Source organism: Eubalaena glacialis, chromosome 9, assembly GCF_028564815.1.
Source record: "Eubalaena glacialis isolate mEubGla1 chromosome 9, mEubGla1.1.hap2.+ XY, whole genome shotgun sequence".
NCBI lineage: Eukaryota > Metazoa > Chordata > Mammalia > Artiodactyla > Balaenidae > Eubalaena > Eubalaena glacialis.
In genome coordinates this window covers 116,191,773-116,213,085 of record NC_083724.1, presented here as the reverse complement: position 1 = coordinate 116,213,085, position 21,313 = coordinate 116,191,773, and the positions used below count along the sequence as shown (strand labels likewise).

Sequence of the window (21,313 nt, the reverse complement as noted above, 5' to 3'; positions counted from 1 at the left end):
TTGGCCCATAACTCTTCACTAACTTTGCTGTCTAGTGCTTTCAAGCAAGTGATATTTTAACACTTTTATTTATCCTCAGCAAGAAAGTTGGTCCAAATTTCCTAGTCCATCTAACCGGTTTTAATTTTTCAATGCTATTATGTGTCTTTATTTTTTCTTTGTCTCTGCTAGTTCCTTTTTACTTCTTCCTTTTCTCTTATTTCATAGTGTTCCACGTTTTCTTTAATGTCCTTGCATGATACACCTCTAACCTGTTTCTTCCCTCCTGGTAATAGCTAAACAAATATATTATTCATGTGTATTTTGTACATTCTGTTTCTCTTTTTTTGTAATATTTTTGCATGGTTTTAAAAAATTTATTTATTTATTTGTGGCTGCATTGGGTCTTCGTTGCTGCGTGCAGGCTTTCTCCAGTTGCAGCGAGCGGGGGCCACTCCCTGCAGTGCGCGGGCCTCTCACTGCGGTGGCTTCTCTTGTTGCGGAGCACGGGCTCCAGGCGTGCGGGCTTCAGTAGTTGTGGCTCACGGGCTCTAGAGCGCAGGCTCAGTAGTTGTGGTGCACGGGCCCAGCTGCTCTACGGCATATGGGATCCTCCCAGACCAGGGCTTGAACCCGTGTCCCCTGCATTGGCAGGCAGATTCTTAACCACTGCGCCACCAGGGAAGCCCTTTTGCATGGTGTTTATATATTCTTGCTGGTTTGCTTTTAACTTGGGGCCAGTTGCAGCAGACCTGCCTTCCACCTTATACTGTATAGATAGAAACTCATTACTGCCTTTCCCTTTTTATATAAGCCTTTCCATAATCTTTTCTCTTTACCCAGAGGGCTGGATATTGATAATTTATAATATCTGTTCAGTCTGCCTGAGGAGAGTGGTGAGGGACTTGGGATCACGACCAGTCTAGATCTGGAGATATTTTATTGGATGCTTTCCCTCTGAAGGGGGCCAGGGCAGGGGGTGAAGTTCCAACAGCTCAAATAAAATCTTTTCATGTGTAGGGGTAGCCTTGGATTTCAGGAAGTTCTTTCCTCTTTGTGGTAATCTTCTTGGACCTCAACGCCTTTCTTACTTCCTGAGTTGGAATGTATTTTTTCTCTGCAAAGATAGCTCTAGTGTCTGCTGTGAAGTTTAGTTGCTGCTGACCATTAAGAAGACATGCCAGGGACTTCCCTGGCGGTCCAGTGGTTAAGACTCCATGCTTCCACTGCAGGAGGCTCGGGTTCGATCCCTGGCCGGGGAACTAAGATCCCACATGCCCCATGGTGCAGCCAAAAAAAAAAAAAGCCACGTCAAAGGTGGGTGAAGGAAGTATCACATGGTTGGTTGTCATCTCCAGACTGTTCCAGGAGAGGTCAAGTAGCTCAAAAGAAGCAGCTCCCTGTCCTTGCCTTCTCTTGCCTGGGCCGCAGGCTCTTGCCCTCTGATCTGTGGATAGCAGTGGGATTCTATGGATTTCTTTTCACTTTGTTTACAGTATTCTGCACCGTGAGGAACTCTAGAATAGGCTGTGTATATTATTTCTCAGTGTCTTCTTTCATTCTGATAAAATTATAAGGCCATAGTCTGAATATCCTCAGTTTGCTGCGTGAGTATATTGTGTGAGTGAGTATGTATGAATGTATTTATAAGCCATCTTTCCTCCAAATTATTTTACAGTTATTTTACAGTTCCAACAAAGCAACAGGAATATTACATCTTAAAACTCAAACCACAAACCCAATTTTATTTGAAACTACTGAGTTTTATTGAAAATATCTAAATATACTAACAAAGAGGCCGAGTAATCCAGCAGAATGGTGGTGGAGCTATGATAAATGAGCATTTGCATAAGGGAAGTGGAATAGAGATGCATTCCAGGGCCTGAAAACAATTGGGGATGGGTTTCAGGCTGATGCATCATGGAAAATGCACAGCCAATGGAAATCCTTGATGGCAAAGTCTCCTAGGATTTTACGCTCGTAAGGCAGAAAAGTAACAATGAATTCTCATGGGGTCTAGTGTGAGGAAGATATATAAAGTGTATGTTAGAATAGAGAGGTTGCATCTTTCAGTACAAAGGGCTGTGTCCTGAGAAGCAACCCTGAAACAAGAATCCCAAGTGCTACAGTGGCCAGAACTGTGTACTGAAGGCCAATTTCCAGTGATTCTAGAACCAGAATTCCTGGCTTCAATTCCTGGTTCTAGCACTTACCAGCTGTGTGGCCGTGAGAAAGTTACTTTACCTCTCTGTGCCTCAGTTACTTCTTCTGTGAACTGAAGATAATAATATATAGAACCCAACTCACGAGTGAGAATTAAAGGAGTTAATATGTATAATATAAAGAACTTAGAACAGTGTCTAGTCCACAGAAAGTGTTAGCTGTTACTGTTGTAATGACCAGGTCTGTAGGCTCCTTGAAGAAGAGGCTGGGCTAGATTTGATGGCTAGTCTATGTGGAAGGACTAGCATTGAACTAGAAATGAGTAGACCTGGGTTTGAAGCCCAAATTTGCTACTAAGGTCATACATATATCTAGTTGCTTTTCAATAAATATTTCTTAAGTGAAGGAATGAATGAATAATTCATAGATCTTCACCACTATTCCAGGTTTAACCAGTTCAAGAGAGAGAGTACAGGATGTTTCCAAGGTTCATGGCTACCAAACTAAGACTTCCTGATTCGATTCCCTAAACCAGATGTCCAGAGCACAACTTGAAGATCTAAAAAGCTAAGATTGAGATAAATAACAGAAAATACTAAACAAAATCATGGGTAGTGAACCCTTGTACAGAATTCCTCCAAAAGGTTGTATAAGCTGAAATTATAAAGTGCTCAAAACATTTAGGAAATGTATAGCATTTTTGTTCACTCATTTATTCAACAAACATCTATTGAATTCTTAACACGTTCAAAGACTGTGCTAAATATTAGCAATGCGAAGATGGCAAGATATGGCTTATATCCACCACATATTTATAGTCCAGTCAGGGAGACATGTCAACAGGTAATTAACACAATGTGGTGACTGCCCTATTGAAGCATTTTCAAGGTGCTTTGGGACCACAGAGCAGAAAATAACTGTTGAAGGCTACGTAGTTTCCCAGGTGGATAAAGGATGTATCTAAGGCAAAGAGAAAACAACTGCAAAGGCATGAAGGCAAAGAAGAAGGTCACTGTGGCCCCAGATGTGAAAATAATTAAGGATGACTCACAGCACAGCCAAGGCATTGGGGAGTAGCGGGAAGTGAGGCCGGAAACGTAGGTAGATCACGCCAGATCACTGAGGGTCTACGTGTCATGCCGAGGATTGGGACTTTGCTGTGTTTAGGGTCATTGGAAGGGGCCATCCCAGGGTGCTGAGAAGGAAATGAGCAAGGTCATGTTGAGGTGCTGGAAAGAGAACTGAGACAGCCGCGTGCAAGGTACAAGGTGGAGCAAGAAGAGAGTGAGGTACCAGAGCCCAGGACGATAGTAAGAAGACCATCGCCAAGGTCCTAAAAAGAGATGCTGAACTGAAGCCAAGACAGGAGAAGATGGCGGCCAGGACCGAATCTGCCCGGGGTCAGGGTCTGGGTACGGGGGAATGTCGGGGTGGCAGGGACTGTGTGGAAGAAGTGACAGCTCCGGGGGGGTGGGGGAGAGAAGGTCTGCGGGCAAGATGGGCCAGAGCTAATTTATGTTCCCTGTATCCCCGCATTCACCCGGGGATGAACTGAGGGAAAAGAGAAATGTTAAGAACAACTGACTTGAAGTACAATATTCTGACAGCAGAGGAGGAGCAAAGAAAAAAAAAAAAAAAAAAATGACAGTGCCAGTTTCTGGAAAGTGACATCTCCTAAAATAAATATCTCCTAATTTATTGTCATAAGCTCAGTGTACTCAGCCAACTCTTTTCATTTCATTTTAAACATTTTGTCAGCATTAGACAGGAAGCGAATGTTGATCATTTGTTCACATGCTCCTAGTTGTAGAGCTCTCATTAGTGATTTGAGCAAAATACATTAATTCAGTCATTGCAACCAGTTACCTGACATGTTCCTAAACGTGGTGGCAACAAACTCAGAGGATTGAAATAAAGTCTGGATGAAGGATTCAAGCACTGAATTCTGATTTACTTTAAATCTCCTAAGATAAGAACAAACATTTGTCTCAGATGCTGTATGTGAGGCAGCCAGAGTATATAGAAGGATGCCTACCACAGAGTGTCAATGTAAGAAGCCAACCTGAAACAAGCCTGGGGTATCTGGAAGAGCTGTGCTGAAATACTGCCATGTATTCATCCAAAACGACCTTTGGAGCACGTGACAGGTGTGTATCCGTATGTGTGTGCTCACCTGAGAATGTGAGAGACTCTGAGGAGGTGGGGGAGATGGTGGGGAGGAGAGAAGGAGGTCAAGGGCAAAGGTGAGAGAAAGGGACCCTTCAAACTGATTTATGTATTTAATTTAATTTATTTATTTTTGCAGTTTTAAAAAAATTTTTTATTGGAATCTAGTTGATTTAAAATGTTGTGTTAGTTTCTGCTGTACAGCAAAGTGAATCAGTTATACATATACATATATCCACTCTTCTATTTTTTTAGATTCTTTTCCCATATAGGCCATTACAGAGTATTGAGTAGAGTTCCCTGTGCTACACAGCAGGTTCTTATTAGTTATCTCTTTTATATACACTAGTGTGTATAGGTCAACCCCAATCTCCCAGTTTATCCCTCCCCCTCTTATCCCCTGGTAACCATAAGTTTGTTTTCTACATCCGTGACGCTACTTCTGTTTTGTAAATAAGTTCATTTATACCCCCTTTTTTTTAGAGTCCACATATAAGCGATATCATATGATATTTGTCTTTCTGTGTCTGACTTACTTCACTCAGTATGACAATCTCTAGGTCCATCCATGTTGCTGCCAATGGCATTATTTTGTTCTTTTTTATGGCTGAGTAATATTTCAAGTCTGGATTCCAAAATTCAGAGACAACATGAAAAGCAGGGGCAAGGGATGAGATAAGAAATATCCACCCTGAATCAACCGAAGAAGGCCACTAGGTAAACTCTTCCTATGAAGTATTGGATGAGAAGGATTAGAGCAGATGATACAGCTGATTTGGCTAAGGAGGGACTCCAGAGATTACTGATGTTCTTATGCCACGTCAAAGGCAACCATGACAGATGGGCATGGGCAGACTCCTTAAAGAGAAACTCCTCTAATAATTTTTTTAGCAAAGGGAATGACTTTCTAAGCACCTAAGGGAAAATTTATAAAGGAAAAGTTTTGACCCAGCAACACATTTTAATTTCCTGAATGTCGAGACAAAAGAAATTGACAAATTGGGTAAAGTAATTACAATATTTTTGCAGATAAAGAATTACTATCCCTAATATCTAAATAGCTTTTTACAAAAACAGTTAGTAAATAGCATACCTCAGCTCCCTCCATGCACCTGCCCCCCAGCCATCAGTCCACCTGCACCCAGGAAGGATGCTCTAGCCCAGCTGTACTCTGGAGGGGTGTTTCCTGCATGTGTAGTAATGGGGACTAGCAAACGTCTGCCTTCTCTTGGGCTGCAAAGTGAGTTGTGAATCCCAGCCTTGCGGAGGGACTCCCCTTCCAGGTTTGGTCCTTCCTTTCTTCCCTAACCCTGAGGTATTCTTGGAGTCCTCTTGACCCTTTGTAGTTACTCTTCTGTTGTAGTTTATAATTCTTGATATTAAGCTTGCCCTGTTCCAGTCTTGCATGGTTCCTGTTTCCTGAATGGACCTGGCACGTCTTTGGCACTTCTCCGTTGCCACCAACACCTTCACAGCTTCTGATGGATCTCCACCCTGACCTCCCCAGATCTCACAGCTCTTCCTAAATGTGAGGGACAGACAGTAAAGGAGGTGTGTTTGGCTGGTGTTGTCTGAGGTCTATCCCCCCTGCACCACCTCACTTCACTCAGCTCCATCACCGGTCTTAGCTGGGAAGATGCTGGGAAGACGGGATAAGAAGGATTTCTCAGTGCTTCTCATGTGCAAATGGCTCTTTCTTTTCCCTTTCAGATGAAGCTCCATGTGGCTACAGACCCAAGTTTTCAAACTCAACATTGGTACAAGTTCATGAACTGTTTGAAGTCCAGGAAGGTGAGTTCCCATGGCAAGTGAGTATCCAGATCTCTCGGAAACACCTCTGTGGAGGCTCAATCATACATCGGTGGTGGGTTCTGATGGCTGCACATTGCTTCTCAAGAACTCTGTAAGTTCCTGATGTGTTGTCTTAATTTATATCAGGTCTCCTCAACATATTGTCTGGGCTGGGTAGCTTGTAGCTTAGTGGGTTAGTACACAAGGTTTGTGAAGCCATGGGCTCTACACCAAGTGGTTCCCATTGGCTTTGTACTGAAAAGTATCTGTTCTACACCTACTCTCTCCTCTGAGGTTAACCACATCCAAAGGTTGGCTGCTAGTTGCGACTATGCACCCAGTATTGGAAAATCAGTACAAAGTTTCTCTTCCCCTGCCTGCCATCTGTGTAGACAACACATTGTATTCATTCATCATACACATCCAGGCTACCGTGTGCTGTTCTAAGTGATGGCGATATGGTGGTTGACAAGACAGTCAAGACCCCTGTGGTCAAGGAGCTCACAGTCTATTCTCTTGGGTGGAGTCATCCCACTACCTTTCGATGGGGAAGTCTCCCTGGGCTGGCTGTTCACTACCTCAGAGTTCTGCCTGAGTTTAGACCCCTGGCTCCTGCCACCTACGTATGGTATGTGCCTTCCCTTTTGAACCCACAGAAAGCCCACATTTAGGTTTCCCTGGGCTAGATAGCATGATGCTTTGGAAGACTCAGGTCTGAATTTTGGCCTCACTACTCTAGCTTTGTGATTCTGACCTAGCTCCTTCACCTTCTTCTCCTGCACCTTTTCTCATCTGTAGCATGACAGTAATGCCGCCCTCAAATAAGTTATGTGGATTAAATTAAATGAGATTACACATGTAAAGTCCTTAGTAGAAACCTGGAACACAGAAGAATCTCAAAACATGAGAATGATGGTAATTTTTTTTTAGTACCCAGAAGCATTGTAGAAAGAAAGTTAGGATTCTTCCTTCCTGGGCTGTTTTATAATCGCATCCCCCCAACTGTTTATCATTGGATGAAGCTCATGTAGACCACCATCCTGAGATAACTCTGAGACAGTGATTCCCCAACCAAGCATAGTCATCAATTATTCTGCTCCTTTCCCAAGGCACCAGGCTGGCCAGACAAGGATGTGGGAGTGGGATGAGGAGAAGGCCAGAAGCTACTTTAAAATCCTGAGCCTACAGGAAAGGAAATGTTTAGGGAATCAAAATCAAAACAGAAGTAAGAGTCCAGAGTTGTTATGCAGACTAAAAAGCCAACAAGAGGTATAAATCCAGACTCTTGGGTTTTAATGGTCATGTAGGGCAGTGGTCCCCAACCTTTTTGGCACCAGGGACCGGTTTTGTGGAAGACAATTTTTCCACGGACCGGAGGGGGTATGGTTTGGGGATGATTCAAGCGCATTACATTTATTGTGCACTTTATTTCTATTATTACATTGTAATATATAATGAAATAATTATACCACTCATCATAATGCAGAGTCAGTGGGAGCCCTGGGCTTGTTTTCACTTGCCGCTCACTGACGGGTTTTTCAAATTTAAAAATATTTTAAAATTTTTGGCTGCGTTGGATCTTCGTTGCTGTGCACGGGCTTTCTCTAGTTGCAGCAAGCGGGGTCTACTCTTCGTTGTAGTGCACAGGCTTCTCATTGCGGTGGCTTCTCTTGCTGCAGAGCACAGGGTCTAGGCATGTGGGCTTCAGTAGTTGTGGTTCGCGGGCTCTAGAGCGCAGGCTCAGTAGTTGTGGCACATGGGCTTAGTTGCTCTGAGGCATGTGGGATCTTCCCAGACCAGGGCTCGAACCCATGTTCCCTGCATTGGCAGGTGGATTCTTAACCACTGTGCCACCAGGGAAGTCAACCGATAGAGTTTTGATATGAGTCTGCAAGCAATTGACTTATTATGGTCTCTATGCAGTCAAACCTCTCTGCTAATGATAATCTGTATTTGCAGCCACTCCCCAGTGCTAGCATCACTGCCTCAGCTCCACCTCAGATCATCAGGCATTAGATTCTCATAAGGAACGTGCAACCTAGATCCCTCACATGCGCAGTTCACAGTGGGGTTCGCGCTCCTATGAGAATCTAATGCTGCCGCTGATCTGACTGGAGGCAGAGCTCAGGAGGTAATGCGAGCCATGGAGAGTGGCTGTAAATACAGATGAAGCTTCACTCACTTGCCGGCCGCTCACCTCCTGCTGTGCAGCCCGGTTCCTAACAGGCCAAGGACTGGCACTGGTCTGTGGCCTGGGGAGTTGGGGACCCTTGATGTAGGGAACAAGGGCTTGAGCTCTTGGAGGGTAGGTTGTAGGAACTGAGAACCATTCACAAAGAATGGACACTTAATGGGTTATAGCCTCAGAGAAAGTGTGGGCTCAGAGAAAAAATCCTCTGATGAAAGGAGACTATTCTTTGTTTTAGTCTCAGCAACAGAAGGGGGAAGAACTCTCCTTAGAGAAATGGCAAACATGACCCTACCCTCAAAGGTGTCTAGAGTTCAAAGATAACCATGTACATAGATCAAAAACACCAAACTGAAAATTTAATTTAATTTAATTTAATCTCTCAAGAGATTCAAGAAAGAAGAAAAAATCTTCTCTAGAGACATGTATCTCCAGCATAGGTAGGGCTGCCAGACAAAATACATGTCATAGAATTAAATTTGAATTTCAAATAAACAATGAAAAAAGTTTTAGTATAAATATGCAGCATAACATATTTGAGAAATATTTATACAAAAAATATTAGTTGTTTACCTGACATTCAAATTTAACTAGGTATCCTGTTGTTGTTTTTCTCCTAATTCTGGCAACTCTAATCATAGTTCCCTACATATTCCCATAGATTAAGTTCAGCAAAACATGAGTCCAAAATGTAAAATTGCTAAACTCATATAACAGCCATCATGAGAAAGTGCAGGAAGAATAGAAGATTATACATCTAAACACTTCAGCCATATAAGTTACTAGATAATAAATATAAACAATTGTATTTCAAAAAAGAGGGAACTGAAAACTTGACACTGAAAGCAAAATAATGTCAAAGATGACCAGGCAGAATTGAAAAAGAATCAAACAGACTTTATAGAAATAAGAAATATAATCAGTAAACCAGTAGATGAATCTGAACAAATTACCCAAAATGCTAAAAGAAGACATGAGAAATGTGAAAGGGAAGTTAAGAAATAAGGAGGGTAAATTGAAAAGGTCTAACATATGACTACTGGGGTTTTAGAAGGAGACAACAGAAATAATGGAGAAAAGGAAATGTCCAATAAATTAATGACCAATTATTTTCCATAACTGATGAAAGATATGAATCTTCCAGTTCAGGAAACCAAAAATCCCAAGCAGAATTTATAGAAATATATCTCTAAGCACATTTTAGTGAAATGGCAAAACAACAGAGAGAGAAAATCTCAAAATCAGCACATGCAAGAGAGAGTGTACTTATAAAGGAACACTGAATTGACAGACTTCTCAACAGCAACAATGGAAGCCAAAAGATACTGGAATAATACCATATTTAAATTGTCTACACCAAACTATCATTCACGTAAAGCAGATTTTAAAAATGGTTTATCAGTAAGAGGTGGGCGGAGGGTACGGGTGGTGGGTGCAGTTGCGTTTCGCCGGCCCGGAAGGCGAACTGCGCGCTTGAGTTGACCAGGGACTGAGCATTTCAGATCTGCTTGGTAAACCTGGTGCACCACCATGCTGGCCGCAAGACTTGTGTGTCTCCGGACACTACCTTCCTGGGTTTTCCACCCAGCTTTCACCAAGGCCTCCCCTGTTGTGAAGAATTCCATCACAAAAATTCGATGGCTCTTAACACCCAGCAGGGGATATGCCACCAAAACAAGAATTGGAATTCGGCGTGGGAAAACTAGCCAAGAACTCAAGGAGGCAGCTTTGGAACCATCATTGGAAAAAATATTTAAAATTGATCAGATGGGAAGATGGTTTATTGCTGGAGGGGCTACTGTTGGCCTTGGAGATTTGTGCTACTATGGCTTGGGAATGTCTAATGAGATTGGAGCTATTGAAAAAGCTGTAATTCGGCCTCAGTATGTGAAGGATAGAATTCATTCCACCTATGTGTACTTAGCAGGAACTATTGGCATAACAGCTTTGTCTGCCCTGGCAGGGAGCAGAACTCCTGCCCTCATGAATTCATGGTGAGAGGCTCTTGGGTGACAATTGGTGCAACCTTTGCAGGCAGGATTGGAGCTGGGATGCTGGTCCAGTCGATATCATATGACCAGAGCCCAGGCCCAAAGCATCTTGCTTGGTTACTACATTCTGGTGTGATGGGTGCAGTGGTGGCTCCTCTGACGATATTAGGGGGGCCTCTTCTTGTCAGAGCTGCATGGTACACAGCTGGCATTGTGGGAGGCCTCTCCACTGTGGCCATGTGTGCGCCCAGTGAGAAGTTTTTGAACATGGGACCATCCCTGGGTGTGGGCCTGGGTGTCATCTTTGTGTCCTCACTAGGATCTATGTTTCTTCCACCTACCACTGTGGCTGGTGCCACTCTGTACTCAGTGGCAATTTATGGTGGATTAGTTCTTTTCAGCATGTTTCTTCTGTATGATGCACAGAAAGTAATCAAGCGTGCAGAAGTAGTACCAGTGTATGCAGTTCAAAAATATGATCCCATCAATTCGATGCTGGGAATCTACATGGATACATTAAACATATTTATGTGAGTGGCCAGTATTCTAGCAACTGGAGGCAACAGAAAGAAATGAAGTGATTCAGCTTCTGACTTCCTTAATACATCAGATATCTGGCTTGCTTAATAGGGGCAGATATTCTTTAAATAGTGTGTGCAAGCAGCTTTCGTTGAAGTTTAGAAGGTAAGAACTTGTCAACATGTTTCAGGTGTTCCTGTAATGTGATGCTTCAGGTGTGCTTTTTCTTCTGGAGAATAAATTCAGTAGTTCTCTTCCAAACAGTACACACATTTTCAATTCTCGTGTTTGAGTAATTCTAAAATGTTCTAATGAATATGAAAACGAAGTTTTGTGTTGCAGGAATTTAAGTATTTTATCTATTTTTAAATTTATTTGGTTAAGTGAAATTTAGCAAACTTGTGTACCTGCATTTTTCATTTTGGAATGCGGAATATTAACAAGTAATGTCATAAGTGATGTAGGGGTTTGGTGAAGGGACCAGAGAGAAGTAAAGCGACACCTGCAGTCTTTCTTTGAATACTTAGAACTTAGCACTCGTGTAATTGTGGTGAGCCAGTGAGGGGGTCTGGATGTTTGGAAACAAATCATGGCTGTACATCTGCTGAACTTACCAGAAGCACTGAGCAGAAAACAAAGACACAGGTGATTCTCCGGGCTCTCCTTACAATATGGATGTGATCATGTTTGGCTTCTCATTGTTTGACACTGTTAGGAGAGTCCACAATGCTAATCCTGTGGAGAATTCCTGTTATATATATTATGTGTGTGTGTAAGTCTTACTTTTGAATCATCTAGAACAAAATATCCTTAAAACACTCAGGAAAAAATATTCGAAGCATGAAAATTGTTGCATTTTTAAGTATACAAACAATATGTGCATAGTTGCTGAATATTTTGCAAATTTATTGAAATGTTTAAAGGAATACATGCTTGCCTTTCTTATCTCTTCAGGTTTTAAAGCTTATATCAGAAAAGCCTATTCATGGTTTACACTTGAGATTATGAAAGCAGTCTTCCCCCTCAGATTTAGTTTCTTGCATTCCCTCTCAGAGGAATCACTAAAAAAAAGGAAGGCAAAGCGAGGCTTCTTTCCTGAACTATATCAATCAAAAATGTAATGGAGAAAATGCTTCACTAGAGTTTCCCCTAGCAGAATTTTCCTTCTCTCCTCCATAGACCATTATTTAACTCCCTTGTGCCATTTATAAGTTTTTTGATACAGAAGAGTTATTTTTGGAAGTTCTTATGAATGAAATAAGCGTATGATTATTGAGATAGTTGGTGTTTTGACAAATATTTATTACAGTAATCCATAAATAACTATTCTAACCACCTCAAGTTACATAGGATGCCTATTTCTGAAATAATAAAGTTTCTAGCCAGAAAAAAAAAAAGTTTATCATTAACGGGTGATAAACTAATTCACTATTTTTGTTTAATATTTTAAAACATTTTATTTAAAATTTACAAGGAGGTGGATACAGTAATATTCATAGCATCATAGTTTGTAATAAAAAATTTGAAAAAAATAATGCTCATTATCAGAGACATGAATAACTAGTTTCAGTATAGCCACTCAGAGGTGAATATGTATATGAATTACAGTTAAACTGATCAACATAGATTAATCTCACAGTGTTGGCAAAAGCAAGTTGCAGAAAAATGTGTTCAGTATGATACCCTTTCTACCAATTTTTAAAATATGTAAGACATTACTATTGCTTAGTATCTATTCGGGTATAGAAAAATTATAAATGCAAGGGAAAGATAAGCACAAAGCTCAAGCTGTTTATTATGACTGGAGGAGGTGAGGGGACCCACAGACCTTCAACCGTGTCCACAGTGTTTTATTTCTTAAACTGTGAAGTGTACATGGTGTCTTATAATAATAATACAATTTATTATTTACACCATTTTTAACCTTAAATACCTTACCATAACTTATAAAAAGAAATGAAGAGGAGAAAAGAGGAAGAACATTTGAAGTATTTATAAGCTCTTCTCATCTTGCAAAGCAAAATGCACAGTGAATGGTGAGACTATCTTACGGACAAACCCGAGGGAACATTTTGGCCAGCCCAATAGATGGTTGAAGGGAAAGTTCAGGTAAGAGAGTTAAAGCGGTTCTGGGTAAAGTTAGCAGACAGAAACTCTTACCATAAGAGCAGGCTTAGTTAAAAGGCTGCTCCTCCAGTTTTCCAGTGATTTTATAAACAGAAGTCAGGGACCTCTACTAGTTTTCAGGCCCCATCACTGCGGCTCTGACCCAAGGCCAGGAGGCCAGGGCTGCAGCCAGTGGTTGGGAAGGAGAAGGAAACCTGGCTCCCTCTCTCCCTGCCCAGCTGTCCTGCAGCCCTCAAACTGGTGACCAGCAGGGAACTGAGAGGCCACTGTAAACACTCACTTCTACTGGAGACTGGCTTCAGCTGCCACTGCTACTGCCTCCTGCCTTTCTGCATCTCAAATATTAGCAAGTGCATTTCACTGGACCGAAAGTCACCTGCATGATGCCAGTGCAATTCAGAGACTTCCAGATCTTATGACACAGAAAAATGGGGACTCAGCATTCAGGGAAATGGATCTTGAGTGATACTAGACACTATCTAGCAAACCCACGCCATGTTGGCTTCTCAGCACACACACACACAAACTTCTATCACATTAAACATTCTAGAAAGAAAGAATAGTAACAACAGCATGCTCCTGCCAAACAAGTACAAATATCCTTCATACAAACAAAAACACTCTGATTCTCTTCCCCAAAGTGGGAACCAAAGTCTCATAAATCACAATACCCATCTCCGGGTGATAATCATTTCTCTTTCAGTTCTATCACATTCCACCTTTATATCTTTGTGTCACTTTGTGTCCTCCAAGAGGCAGATGCCAAGGCATAATTATATGTGAAAGGAACTTACTGAGGGAAATGTCTGGGAAGGATAGAGGGCAGGGGAGTGGCATGAGGCAGGGCGTCTCCAGACTCCAGTGCAGGTCTGAGAAAGTCTCAATCAGGTCGATGGGATCTCCTGGCAGATTGCCACATTGGGTAGTAATGGACCCACTCCTGTACCTTTAGCCACTCTCAGACATTGGCTGAATGCAGCCCAAGAGAAGGGTGGTCTTGGCCTGACTGCCGTGATGGATCCAAAGGAACAGCAGCCAAAGGCTGCCGTCAGCTACGCTCCTTGCAACAGGTTCCCTAAAGCAGATCGGAATCGTGCACCTCCATGGCAACCACAGTCTTATATCCTAAAGACCACATAATAAATTTAACCACCAACAACACGTGAAAAAGTGCTGAACCAAATACATAACAAAGCAAACATGAAGATCTGGATAGCTACTATACTTCTCGTCTACAGCTGATTCTGAGGTTGGTATTTGTACATTCCTTCTTCCAATGAAGCTCAGCTGATCGTGGTTCTTTACTTGGTGGGGTGACCCAAACTTTCACTTTTGAGCTCTTGGTGGTTTGCCTAGATTGGGTTACTATACTTTTCCATTAATTTCTCCCTATGGATAATGAAATACTAACAGCATCCCCAGAGGAATGCATGGACCCCCCCCCCCAGACATATTCCTCCTTGTCCAAACTCTATTTGCAGCATAGCTCTATCCTCTCGATAATAAATGTCAATCAGGGACTTCCCTGGTGGTCCGGTGGTAAAGAATCTGCCTTACAATGCAGGGGACGTGGGTTTGATCCCTGGTCAGGGAACTAAAGATCCCACATGACACGGGACAACTAAGCCCGCGCGCCACAACTAACGAGCTCGCATGCCTTAACTAGAGCTCACGTGCCGCAAACTACAGAGCCCATGAGCCCTGGAGACTGTGCGCCACAACTAGAGTGAAGCCCGCACACCATAACGAAGAGCCCGTGCGCCACAACGAAAGATCCCGCATGCCGCAACTAAGACCCGATGCAGCCAAAAATAAAGTAAATAAATAAATAAATAATAAGTCTTTAAAAAAAAATAAGCGTCAATCATCTCAGTCAACACATTAACTCCTTCTTTGCCTTCTGGTTCAATGGCTTGATGAGCTCCAAGCAGCCAGGATGGAGTCTCAACTCTCAGGTCGATAGATCCATTGTGTTTCTCAATAAATGCATTCCTCCCTTAGGAACTAAGACTTGTAAACCTTCACAGCTCAAAGTTGTGATAAGAAGCAAAATACTTTTAGAGCAGATCATTAGGTGAATAGTAATTGGAATCAATTACTATTCCAGTTGCTTTTCTAACCCTTGATTTACAAACCCATGTTTTCTGGTCATGGGAGAATCAGCACATTATATTGAATACTGGCCCTTGAGATGCACCATACGTTGTAAAAGGGCACTTCAACCTCGTAAGTTGTTAGATCTCAATAGACTCAGTTACAGAAACTTCAGTAGGCCGTTCCTCTTTTCTGGCAGGCGTGCTGTTTCCGGGTGCTGGGATACATGGTAAGAGCAGTGAATCCCACGGACACGAACATGTTGCCTCACTTCTGTTGCATTAAAATCAGTTGATCAGAAGTTGTGCCCAGTGGAAAACCATATGATGAGTAACTAGGCATCTAGTGGGGTGGCGGAAGCTTTGTGAGCAAGGCAGACACGTCCATATACAGAATAAATGCCTATTTCTATGACGAAAAATTACTGCTTACTCCACAAGGGAAGAAGTCAAGTGTAATCAACCTCCCACAAGATAGGTTACGTGTTACATCATCCTCAGCCTACAGACGACGGCCACAACAGGGTCTTTCAAGGATGCTGATGCTCCTTATGGAAATGTACTTTTCAATGCCTAATTTAACATGGTGTCCTCAGGACTCATTTAAGGGATGGAGTTAGGGGATGGGTGAGCAGGTCACCCTTAATAAATCCATTCTGACATTCCTATCCAAGATTTTGTATTCCTTCTTTTATGTTCTACAAAAGAATTCCATTTAATGTAGGCCATTTATTTTTGTCCAGGGTTTTAGTCTGTCAACTAAACAAACAGAGCCAGTTCTAGCTGCTCCAGATAATTCATTTGAACACAGATTTTCTCTTAAGTGCACCCAAATTGATAAATTTGGCCAAGTCACATTTTACTTTATCCTTTGCTTAACTCCTTTAGAATCTCTTCTCCCACATAATCCTCCGGTGTCTACAAACATACATTAGCAGAATGTTGCAGTTCTTCTAATGTGTATAATATCTTCTGCCGGGTCAGATGAACTGATCCCCTATGAAGTCTATTGTGATGGCTCTACTTATGGTTCCGACTGCCCTGAGAGGTGGTAGGGGTGGGTTATGGGGAGAATCAGCATCCCCTGGGAAAGTATTTCAGTTAAGTCATTACAAAGTCTTCATGGAAACGGAGACTAGCCTTTCCAGAAAGGGGTAGAAGGGCTGCTTCTAATAGGAACGGAAGCTCAGTGGGATTTGAGGTTTTATTTTATTTTATTTATTTTTGGCCGCACTGTGCAGCATGTGGGGATCTTAGTTCCCCGACCAGGGATCGAACCCGCACCCCCTGCCTTGGAAGGCGAAGTCCCAACCACTGGACCGCCAGGGAGGTCCCGGGATTTGAAGTTTTAAAGTACACTAATTCATCTTAATCCATCCAAATATTCCATTGCAATTTTCTTGGTCACCTTCTTTTCCAATTAATCACCTTTCATGCAAGCAACTAAAGAAGTCGTGAATTCAAGTTATGTTGTCATTCTGCTACCTGCAGGAAGAACTCTGGGACTGATTTTTGATACAGTAGATGAGAGATTCTTTTAGGGTAGTTGTAGAAACTTCTCTGGGCCTTAGATGATGCCTTTGAGTTGAAAATGTAAAACTCCAATATTATCGTTGCTGTTTTTCTGGTAAACTTTCCATTGCATTTGGTGACAGTAGCCCTTGTACTTATCTCTTCCACCAGAAAATTCTATAGCAAAACCCACTTGTTCTCCTTTAATAGGATTCCAAGAATGACAGGTAATAATTTGAGAGACTGTTTGACCCTGCATACCCTGGACTCCCAGAATCGCATTTTCCACCAGTGACGAGCTCATTACTGCCTTCAAATCAAATCAAGCCTGACAAGAAATCTTCGATTCCCATCTTTGCAGTTGTATTTCCTAAAACCACTTTCAATACCAAATAACTGTATCAGTCAGGATTCTATCAGGAAAATAGAAAATACTCTATGTATCTCAAACTGACAGGGATATAGTACATAGAGATGGATGCTTACAGAACCATTAAAAGGGTTTGAGTGCAAAGACCAGGAAAAACAGTTGCTTGCTTCGAGAAGCTCTGTAAGCCTCAGGAATCATAGGAACTCACTGCTAATGATCTTATTATTCTCTTCAGCATTAGAGTAACAATTTGCCAGAGGACATCCAAAGTTAATGGCAAAACCTCACAACTGTCTTCTGCTGAAATCTGCATGCCTGTGTACAGTGCTAAGGGAAGACAACACCTCTGTCTTCTGCCTCCTAAAACTCACCTGAGAATCTAAATTTGAAGCCTGTTGGGACTCTGAGAAACGTGACCAGCTTTCAGCAACTACAATTCTTAGGACAGTTTAGAAAGGCAGAGATGGGGCTAAACATCAAGATACAGTATCTGGCACACTGATAAACTAAATGTGGAAAATAGACGAGCAATCCCTCAAATAGTCACTATGAGAATTAAGAGAGAGAACACCGGCAAAGTCCTAAGCACAGTATATTATATATGTGTAACTTAAGTGCTTGACATTTTAAGTTTTTGGTTGCTGAGTCATCCATTTTGAAAGACATCCATCCTGAATAAACATATTGCCAGCTGTATGACACAGCCACTAGCAAAACAACCAGATAAGGAATCAGGCTTGTGAAGGTCCTCACCCATGAAGGTCCCTTTTCCAGAAAGCCCCGGGTAACCTACATAACTGCTTGAGTGACCTATTTCTTCCTTCCTGCACCCTAATTCCTGGTCGCGTGCTTTAAATTAGTCAATAAAGAATGAACTCGTGAGACCCTAGACACCCTACCTTCAACCCTAATAAAAGCAGATCCCCGGGTCTGTTACCTCTCTCTCTCTCTCTCTCCCTGCAACCTGGCTGTGTGGCCCCTCAGGTGTGCTGTGTACCCTCCAGGACCTGTGAGGAATAAATCTTGTTCCTCAAAGTTCCCTGATGGTTTTTGCTGAAGCACATCCTGCAATCCTAATACGAACCACAAAGGCTGGTCCAGCCACACATTAGGGGAGATATCCGCGGGGGCTGGCTGCAAGTAATATGGTCTGGACGAGTGCCACCAGCGTTCCTAGCTGACAGCCAGGCTATCAATAGGCTGAGACCAACACATCACCATGAAAAGCCTTACTGGGCAGCTGGCTATCTTTACCCGTCCTGAGATAAGAATGGCTCACAGCTTTCAATTCTATTCTCTGGGAGGGAGCACTAGATGATGCTGTGCAATAATTTTCCATTTGTCCCCATTTTACCACGACAAATGCCCTGGCTGTCCTTCCCTGTGTCCCGGGAGGCTGGCTCTTGAGGACTGGTCACCTGGGGGACCCTAAATGTCACGTGGCTTGCTCTGGGCAATGGGAGGCACCGGCAGGCACGAGGTAGGAAGGGAAGGGGTTGGGGTATTTCTTCCCTGTCCCTTCTGGCTGGGGCCACTGTGCTGCCAGTGGCAGGGTCCCTCCTTGACCCAGTTCCTGCCGCGATCTCTCCTCCGTACCTGCCGTTCTCACTGGATTCCAGCGACTAGACTTTCTGCCCTTGTCCCTGTGGCTAGTCTCTGAAATGCCCTCCTTCACTGGGACACTTCACGATCGATGCCCACAGCTCTCTGTCCCTTCATGAAAGTAGCTTCATTTCAACTTGCCGAGTGGAATTCGATTTCCTTCTGGGACCCTCTCGAATCCCTCTGTTCAAGGTCATCTTCCTAAACACCCCGGGCCTGAGGCTTTGAGGCCATCAGCCTCCTTGTTTCCACTTCAGGGGGCTGGATGGAAATTCAGAAAGTCACGACAGGGCTCAGCACAAGGTCAGGCCATGGATTCACGCTGGACTCAGAGACTAGACCCACCCACCCTTCCTGGCAGAGGTGAGGACTCCATCCCCATGAGCCAGCAGGCCGTCAGCAGACAGCAGTTCCCTTACTGGGGACACGAGTCCGAGGTCCCACCGTGCACCCCTGTCCAAAATGGAATCAGTGAACCCGGGTGGAGTCTCTGCGGCCTTGCACTCAGATACCCCGAGCAGCCTGTACCAGGAAAGAATTAGGGCACAGCTGAAATCCAAAAGGGAAAGGAAACGGGCTAAGATCCACGGGGAACAATGACTAGTTCTTCATCCGTCTCCTGCCCCAAATAGCTCCGCTCTCCTCCCCCACTGGTGTTTACATGTGTTCCTTGCCTGGCAGCAGATGCCACCAGGCCTTAAAGTGGGTCACAGAGGGCGGTGAGGAGCCGACCAGGCCCTCAGGCCACGTCCTCTCCTGCCCTCACTGCCCAGAGGCTCCAGCCTGGAGTGGCAGAGCCCGGACCCCAGGTGGCCCCTGCCCTCCAGGGCATCCTGGCAGGGTCCCTGCTGCCCAGAGCCACAGCCGGCGAGGGGGATCCTCCGTCCAGCCTGTGAGGGGGCAGAGGGGTCGGCACTGGGTGCGGCTGCAGCCTCCCCACCCACTCCTGCCCTGCCATCCCCCTCACCGCAGCCGGGCGCGCATCCCCTCAGGGACCCCAGCCTCCCCCGGGCAGCTGGGGAGCCACACGGCCCTGCTGCTTCCTCTGGAAACAGGGTGGCTTCACACAGACCCACAGGGCCCAAACCAGGGCTCCCCACACCCACGGGGGCAGAGGTGGTGTAGAGGGTAGAGCATAACTTACAGTCAGAACCAAACCCAATCAAACCCAACCCGGATTTCAGACCCCAGCGCCCTGGGGCCCACGAAGGGAGATGGTTGCCCAGAATAACCCAGCAGGGAAGTGGCCGAGCCCGGGCCCCAAGGACCACTGCACACCCCCAGCCACGTGTCTGCCCCTCCCATCCTGACCTCCTGGTCCTCCTCCTTCCCAGGATCCCTGCGCTTCGGGTCCTGATGGTGCCTTTCCCTCCACAGGTTCTGTCAGAGCACGGCTTTGGCCTGATCACCACTGACATCCGGGAGGGACAGACTTTCTACTACGCGGAGGATTACCACCAGCAGTACCTGAGCAAGATCCCCAACGGGTACTGCGGCCTCGGGGGCACCGGAGTGTCCTGCCCGCTGGGTATTTATTATGGACCCAGAATTCACATGTTGGAACCCTATCCCCCAGTGTGACTGTATTTGTTGATGGGGCCACTAAGGAAGAAATTAAGGTTAAATGAGGTCATAGCCTGCGGCCCTGATCCTATAGGATTAGTGTCCTTACATGAAGGCATAGCAGAGTGGTCTCTCTCCCTCCGTGAACCTGCACTGAGGCCGTAAGAGGACACAGTGAAAAGGCAGCGTTCTGCAAACCGGGAAGAGAGGCCTCACCGGGAACCGGGTAGGCTGTCACCTTGATCTTGGACTTTCAGCCTCCAGAACTGTGAGAAGATAAATTTTTGTTGTGTAAGCCAGCAGTCTATGGTATTTTGTTATGGCAGCCTGAGCAGACTAAGCCAGAATTAAAAAGGAATCTCTCCCCACGCGGTCAGCCCTTGAGATCACAACAAAAACACTTTCAATAAAGCAGGCAATTCTTTTGTGGTTCACAGTGGCTTTTTGAAGTGCACAAAGGCATTTTTTAAAAGTCTGGTTTTTGACATATAATTTAAATTTAGTAAATTACCTTTTTAAGGGGTATGGTTCCATGAACTCTGACAAGGGCAAGATGGCTATGTAACCACCACCAGAGTCAAGTCACAGAACCTTTCACCACCCCAGAAAGCTCTCCGGTGCCCCTTGGAACCCATCCCCTTCCCCAAGTCCCAGCCCCTGGCGACAACTGATGTGCTAGCTCTGCCTGTCTGGGCATCATACTGAAGGTAGCAGTTATCCAGCTTCCTCTCCTCGGCAGAAGGCACTGGAGGTTCATGGTTATAGCATGTGGTCTGCAGTCAGTGGTCTGCTCCTTTCTATTGCTGAGGACTATCGCTGTTGTCTGGATGGACCACCGGCTATCCACTCAACTGACAGACATGTAGGGTGTTAGTTGTTAGTACTTATGGATAAAAACACCATAAACATTGTGTACGGGTCTTGGTGTGGACATGTGTCTTCATGCAATGGTATTTTGATAAAAATGTGAATTCATGCACATATGTGCTGGGAGATTTGGGGATTCTTTGGGATCTGAATGAAGATCATGCATATGCTGTGTTATCCTGTTCAGAACTCTAGGGCCAGCCATGGAAGCCACGTGGTTAAGCCCGGTGACCTTGGGAATTCTTTACCTATGCCCTGGTCCACCTCATATGAACACGTGCCCTCCAGGGCCCCAAAGTTTGCAAACACTTATAGCTGCAATGAAATGTTTCTCTCTGCTGAGCTCAAATTCGTGTGGTTTTCTAAAGAACAGAGATAAGGA

General features: G+C 44.1%; 1 protein-coding gene and 1 pseudogene across 1 annotated transcript in view; one reads left to right on the top strand and one right to left on the bottom strand.

Annotated features, from left to right (window-relative positions):
* The window catches only part of PRSS55 (serine protease 55), a 61,476-nt gene that overhangs the window by 31,636 nt on the left and 8,527 nt on the right, over positions 1–21,313 (bottom strand).
* Positions 9,739–10,854, top strand: LOC133097549 (growth hormone-inducible transmembrane protein-like; annotated as a pseudogene).